The sequence below is a fragment of the Penaeus monodon genome, chromosome 14 (assembly GCF_015228065.2).
Source record: "Penaeus monodon isolate SGIC_2016 chromosome 14, NSTDA_Pmon_1, whole genome shotgun sequence".
Lineage (NCBI taxonomy): Eukaryota > Metazoa > Arthropoda > Malacostraca > Decapoda > Penaeidae > Penaeus > Penaeus monodon.
Window position 1 is genome coordinate 10259510 of NC_051399.1, and position 7369 is coordinate 10266878.

Consider the following 7369-nt stretch of genomic DNA (forward strand, 5'->3'; position numbering starts at 1 on the left):
CATCATACAAAACACGTAAGATCGAACAACAGCAAAGATCAAGGCACCCCATGGCAAAACTCAAGACTTTGGAGGAAAAGAGGCTGCCCAAGGGGGGGGGTATGAGTCCCAGAGTGTTTAGCGAAGAATACCGAGGACCATTGCTGCAGTAGAGGCTGTCTGGTGAGAGGGACATTTGCAAAATGGATGAAAGTGGGAGAGAATCGTTGGAAACGAGAGGCCCCTAACTTTATGTAAAGAAAACGGAATTGATGAACGAAGGAAAGAAAAAAACAAAATGAAAGACACGAGAAGAATAAAAGCACTATATCAAGCAGACAACTAGGAACTAGGGAACTCGATGGAGACACACAATCACAACGGAGTGGATGGAGTATAGAGAAGTCACTGGAGTATTGTTTGACGGGAAATAACCCGCTAAAGACCAGTCTGTAAAGCAGCTATTAGACCTGAGTTACTAGTTTGGGGCATAAGCGTGGGCATGAAAAGGGGATGAAAAGATATTAAAGAGAACAGAGGTGAGATGGTACGGGGTTGTGAAAAAGAAGGGAATATAAATAACCACCAAGAAGACCGCTGGAGCTGCAGGTCGGCGGAAAAAGAAGACAAAAGACGGGAGGTCGTATTAAGAAAGATATGCAACATCTCCGAGTTGGAAAAAGAATGAGCATTAGCGAGACAAAAATGGAGAAAGACCATTCGCTGCCAAGGAGACCTCCCTGCTAATGGGACTGGTTTTACGATATACCTCCTTACGAAGATATATCGGGACATGCACACACATTTTAAAACAGTAGCATCACCGCATGCATACACGCTGTTAACAACACAAAACACACTCCACTCCACTCACACTCACATAACTCACACCAACACACACACACACACACACACAAACAACACACACCAACACCATATGCACACACAACACACACCAAAAACCCCACCACACACACACACACTCACAGCATGCACACAAACACACACACACAACCCCGCATACACACACACACACAACCACGATGCACCACACACACACACACACACACATATGCACACACACACATATGCACACATATCATCATCATCATATTCGTGCAATTCGTGCGGTGTTTGACGAACTACTTAGCGCTATGATGACATTCAGTTGACTAGGTCTTTATCATGGGGTGGCTGACACATGAAGCTTCCCCAGGGGAGTAGTTGTTTGGAACCAAATTTTTGTGGTTCAGCTCACCATCATATCTACTATAGACTCGTCTACTACCGTATCTAAGTTTGATTTACCCAGAATTATGCAAATCCGCGCGAGAAAGCGAAAAACTCTTTTGAGCTATCGGTGTTATCTTAGCCACACGCTGGCCAAGTCTTGTCGCTCTGTGGTCATGGTCGCTCAAGGAGGTATATGTGTGTATGTGTGTGTAATGTGTGTGTATATATATATATATATATAATATATAATATATTTATAATATATATATATATTATATATATATATTAAAATATATATATATATTATATATATATATAATCCGCGATGCTCCAGTGGACTCCCCGATTCGGGGTTTCCCGAGTTAAATTCCCCGCCGCGGTATCGTAAAAAATCCTCCCCTCCGACTCTGGCTCGAGCCCGAAAAAACCCAAAACAATCGCCTGAGAAGTCAAAAAAGCGGTGTCGTAGGGGAAGTCACCGCCATGGAAAAACCGCGTTTATTAGGAAGGGCATCCTATCAAAACAAGGGTGGCACGCCAAAACCCCATAGTGAATTTAGAGAGGCCCCAGTCCCCAGTGGGCTGAATGGGTTTTGAAAAAAAAATATCATATATTTAAAATTTGTTTATATACTATATAACAGATGCACAACATTAAAAAACATATACACACATACATAACATACATTATACCCCAAATATATTTACATATTACATGTATATACATACATAGGGGGTTTTGAAATTTTAAAATGTATGTATATTTAATTATGTGTGTGCGAGTACGTGCCTGCGCGCATTTATGCATATACGTACATACGCGCGAGAAAGTGCTTGTGTTTTCCATGCTCTGAATCAGTCCTATCCCGGCTGGAGTCGCGCGCCCCTGGGGATAAGCGGCATTATTCAGCGTGCTACGTGAGTACGCACATATATGGAACATGATATTGTTAGAGTTGAACCAGATGGATAACAAGGGGAACAACAGGCAAAAGGTTGACACTCCACTGTTCCAAATCATGCCAAAAACACACAGGTGTAAATGATATAACCGACCGCCTATGAGCATAGGTCGCCTCGAATTCAATTTAGAATAATGGCTTAGAAGCTTTCGTTCGCTACCCACCTCTTTTTACATGAAATGAAGAGATGGCCCTGTCACTATTACCGCCCTTCTCTGCGCTGCCAACCGTCCCCACCCGCGCTGAGGCTTATCACCGGATACTCTGCCGGCGTGCATTATCACTGATTACGTAAGCCAGCCGCTTAATCGACACGGGCAAATAAATAAATAAGTATAATATTTTAATTATTTTAAATATATATATATATATTTTTATATATAATTATCAATATATAATATATTTGGGGTTTTGTTTTTGTGTGCAGCACGTATCACAACACACAAAACACAATATATATATATATTATTAATATATATATATAATATAATATATATTATAATGGTGTGTGTGGTGGTGTGTGTGTTTGTGTTGCACGCAGTTGCACACACAACACACACACACACACCACACACAAAATAATAAATTTTTAAAATATATATATATAAATATATTATATATATATATACAATATATGTATAATGTATATATTATATATATATATATATTATATATATATATATATAATAATATATATAATATTGGGTTGTGTGTGGTGTGTGTGTGTGGTATGTGTATGTGATGTATGTATAACACACGTGTAAGGGTTTGTGTGTGCGCGTGTGTGGGTGGGGGAGTATATATATTATATATAATAATATAATATTATTTTAAATTTATTAATTTATATAACATAATATAATATATAATTTTAATTAATATATATATTATATATAATAATACATGACCCTGTATATATACGTATAATATTAATATATAATAATATAATATATATATATAATTAAAATATATATACATATATATATTATAAAAAATTATAATATATATATATATATATATATATATGTGTGTGTGTGTTGTGTGTGTGTGTGTGGTTATAAAATTATTAAAATATAAAATTATATATATATATATTTATATATATATGATATTTAAAAATACACCACTCACAGAATAACACATATATACATGATCACACACTCGTATAGCTAGCGTAAGGAATAATCTCTAACTTTAGAACTAATCACGTTAACCACACCCACTTGTCCTGATTTGACCTGAAATATTCATTGAACCAAGTCTCACACACTCAGTCACCCTCTCTCACACACACACACATATAATGTATATGATATGCTGTGTGTTATATACACTACACACACAAAAACACACACATACACCAACACACATATATATATATATAATATATATATATATATTATATATATATTTTATTAAAATTTTTAAAATTTTTATAATATAATTGTTATATATAATATAAATAATATATAATATAGTGTGTGGGGTGTGTTGGTGTGTGTGTGTGTTTGTTGTGTGTGTTTTGTGTGGTGTATGCGTATGTATGTTATATGTATAATCCATAAATTTTAAATATAAACATATCATTGTATATATACACCAAAATTTTATAAAATATATATATATATATAATATATATATATAATTATATATTATATATATATAAAAATATTATACCACACACAACACACACACCACATATATATATATATATATATTATATATTATATATATATATATATAAAATTTAATAATATGTGTCCATATATTGTCCATTATAAAATTAAAAAATGCAAAAGGGCGTAGGGCTACAATATAATGCTTTATTAGAAGATGATAGATGATAGATAGAGAGAGGAGAGGGGGAGAGAGAGAGAGAGAGAAGAGAGGTGGAGAGAGATAGGGAGAGAAGAGAGAGAAAGTGAGTGAGTGAGTGGTGAGTGAGTGAGGGTGTGTGTTTGTTGTGTGTGTGTGTGTTGTGTGTGTGTGTGTGTGTATGTGGTGGGGTTTTTGTGGTGTGTGTGTATGTAGTATGTATGTAGATGTATGTTGTATGTATGTATGTATATAAAATATATATATAAATAATATATATATAATGAAATTATATTATACTACATACATATATATAAAAATAAAATTATATAAATATATAATGTATATATATGTATATATATGTATATTATATATAATATACATTATTTATATATATAATATATAATATAAATATACATAATGAAGGGAAATTACGTATAAACATGTACAGAAAGGGGGGCACACAAACCATGCTTAAATGTAAAAGATACACGTGCTTTAAAAAACCCAATATGCGCAGTAGTCCACACTTCAGACTTCGCAGCGTTATAAGAGCACAACACAGCAAAGTGCAGTTGTTAATTATTCAGCACTTTCTCGTACGGAAGGGGGAATGGAAAGGAAATACGAAATTGAGCATCTTTTATGACACGTGAGTACGCACAACACAGCTGTGAACGCAAGAGCTGTTGTCTGCCTACATTCACCATAATTTCCCTTTTCGTATGAGCCCTAAGAAGATCACATATATTATATATGGCAAATCAATCCAAAATTACTTGTTGATACTAAATTGAATAAACAAATCCACTGAAGAAATTAATACCTATGTTCGATAGTATAGAATATGGCAATGCCTGGCAACTCTCACACATAACGGACAGCACTGCATTATCTAGAGTATACTGATTAGAACACCCAGTAAAAAAAAATCTGCTCGCGAAAGAAACAACTAGAACAGTTACCGCGGCATTAAGAAATTAGAAGGGTAACTAAAGGACTCGAGGTTGCCCTATATCTCCGTTGTTGAAGGGGGGACCATAAAACTTTATCTGAGAGAAAGAGAGAGAGAGGATGCCGGCGATTGGGGTGACTTGTGTAGAAAGAAAATTATTTGCCATTTCATCTTCAGCGGGCGAACTATGCAACGTGTCATTCGATTTGTATATCTACAGTAAAAAATTAAGTTAAGAGGCCAGTCCGCAGGGTATTTGCTGCACTTATATGCGGAAGCAGGTAGAAAATAAAAGTGCAGGGTCGATATGCGAGGGGGGTTTGGGAGTCTTGAGGGAAAGTTCCAATATAATGGATTGTGGGGCTATAAAACCGCCATTATTCAGTCTAAGTTTTTCTCTTTCACAACTTTTAGTATTCTTAGAGTATCATGTGGCAAAGGAAAATACTGGATTTGGAAAGTTCTTTAATATACATCAGTATCCCCATTATATAGAAAGATTTTTTCCCGCAAACATGAGGGAGGGGAATGGGGGACATTCACCGCAGCCAGACGTACGAATGTAACTCGATTTGTAAGTGTAAACACTATGTTGGGGATTTATATTGATCCCATGGTCTTCCACATGCTTATGTAGTACCCGAATGTAACTCTGTATTTCAATTGGATACAAAAGCATCGCATTTGTAACAAATGAAAAATTTGTCTTTAAAATTTGGCGCCTTTAAATTTAAAACCTTCTGATTTGGCTGTCGTGTAGACATGGCAGCGGGCTAGCGGACCACTCAGCGTCGAGATTTGAGTCGAGCTCGACCAATCAGCGCTTAGGAATCGCGAGCTATAACTCCGCCTGGCTCCCAAGTGTTGTTTGTGTGGACGCCTCGGCTCGCCAGGTTTTCTCTGTTGGAATTACGTCGGAAACTTCACCAAAATGAGGCGGAAGGGAAGGCCTAAAAAGCAGAAGGCTGGGAAAAGTAAGCGAGAGCACTGGTCGGAGTTAATGTGTGTCTTTAAATGGAGGATGGGCTCTTATTTCCCTGTTTTTAAGGGAAATAGAGGAAGATTTAAGGGAGATGCAATGGCGTCGGGTGAAAACTTGACGGTTTGGGTCGAATGTCAAAATATTATGAGGGCGAGAGGACGCTCTTCACCTTAATATGCGGAACATAGGGAAGGGTAAATGTAAGTAAGGTGTAGGTAATAAAAGTAGAGCTTTTAAGTGCGATTTCATTGGATTAAGGCTTGCATGGATTGGCATATTAACAAGCCAGACTTTTCCCCCAGCGATATTTAGGCCTATCTCAGATATCCGTATTTTGAAATACTGGGCATTGCAGGACGAAGGTGTTTTAGTAATGCAACTTATTCGTTAACCTTATCGAGATTTAATTCGCTGTGCGAAGCTTTCCAAAAGTGGCGTTTGGGATTGACACTTCAATTGGTATTTTTTTCTCGCACCGTTTACTTGGCCTAGTTAGCGGTTTGTGATTTTTTTTGTAAAACCTTGTGATTTACTATAATTGTGTGCATGGATACACACATAATAGTGATTATTTGTGTTGGAATTAAGGTTGCAGTGGTTTAGGAAGTGTAATTAATGTTTTTGTGATAAAGTAGTCAGTCATTCTGAATTTGCAGGTATCGTGGAATTACATCCAGTTATAACAATACCTTTTTATTTACATTATAGTTTGAATTTTGTATAACTTTTTAACTTGTGAAAGTAAATTAAGGTTGCTAGTGTCTAGGATTGACTTCAAATTAGATGTAGTCAAGAATGTTTTCTGTTTTGCATTTTTTGTTAAGTAGCTAGAAGACACACAGTGACTTTCCAGAGAGCCCTTTTAGTTTTAATTATATTGGTTGTGTTTTATCCACATCCACTTAAACCTAGTTATGGGAGTAGGAAATCCTATAAACAAATCTAATCGGTCTCGGATCATGCCTTCTGCGCTTTCAGGTCTCGGGAAAAGAGCAAAAAAAGTTCCATCTTGTATATTTCTGCAAAATATAGCTTGGATTGGGACTTTATTTGACACTAAATTTACTAGTACAATTAGAAGCTCTATATTGCTAAAATGTATGTGGTTGAGATCTGTTGTTTTTTGCCTGAGTAGTTAAAAGAAAGAAGAGTGAAAGTGTGAAGGCAAATACTGATATTTGTGTGACAGAAGTTTCATTTATTTAGGTTATCTTTACGATAAATTTCCAAAAAAATTGCAGTTTTCGTATATATAGTTATGTATATATATATTTTTGTTTTTTATGGGTTTTTAAAAATATATATAGGTATATGTTTTTTATATTTATATATAAAAAAAAAAAAAAAAAAAAAAATTTTTTTTTTTTTTTTTTTTTTTTTATTTTATAAAATTTTTATATATATAATATTATAAAAAATATATATATTATATATATATTATAT

The 7369-nt window shown here is 35.0% G+C and overlaps 1 pseudogene; it reads left to right on the forward strand.

Moving 5' to 3' along the window:
• The first annotated feature begins 4501 nt into the window (after nucleotides 1-4501).
• The window catches only part of LOC119580568, a 9699-nt pseudogene continuing 6831 nt past the window's right edge, over nucleotides 4502-7369 (forward strand).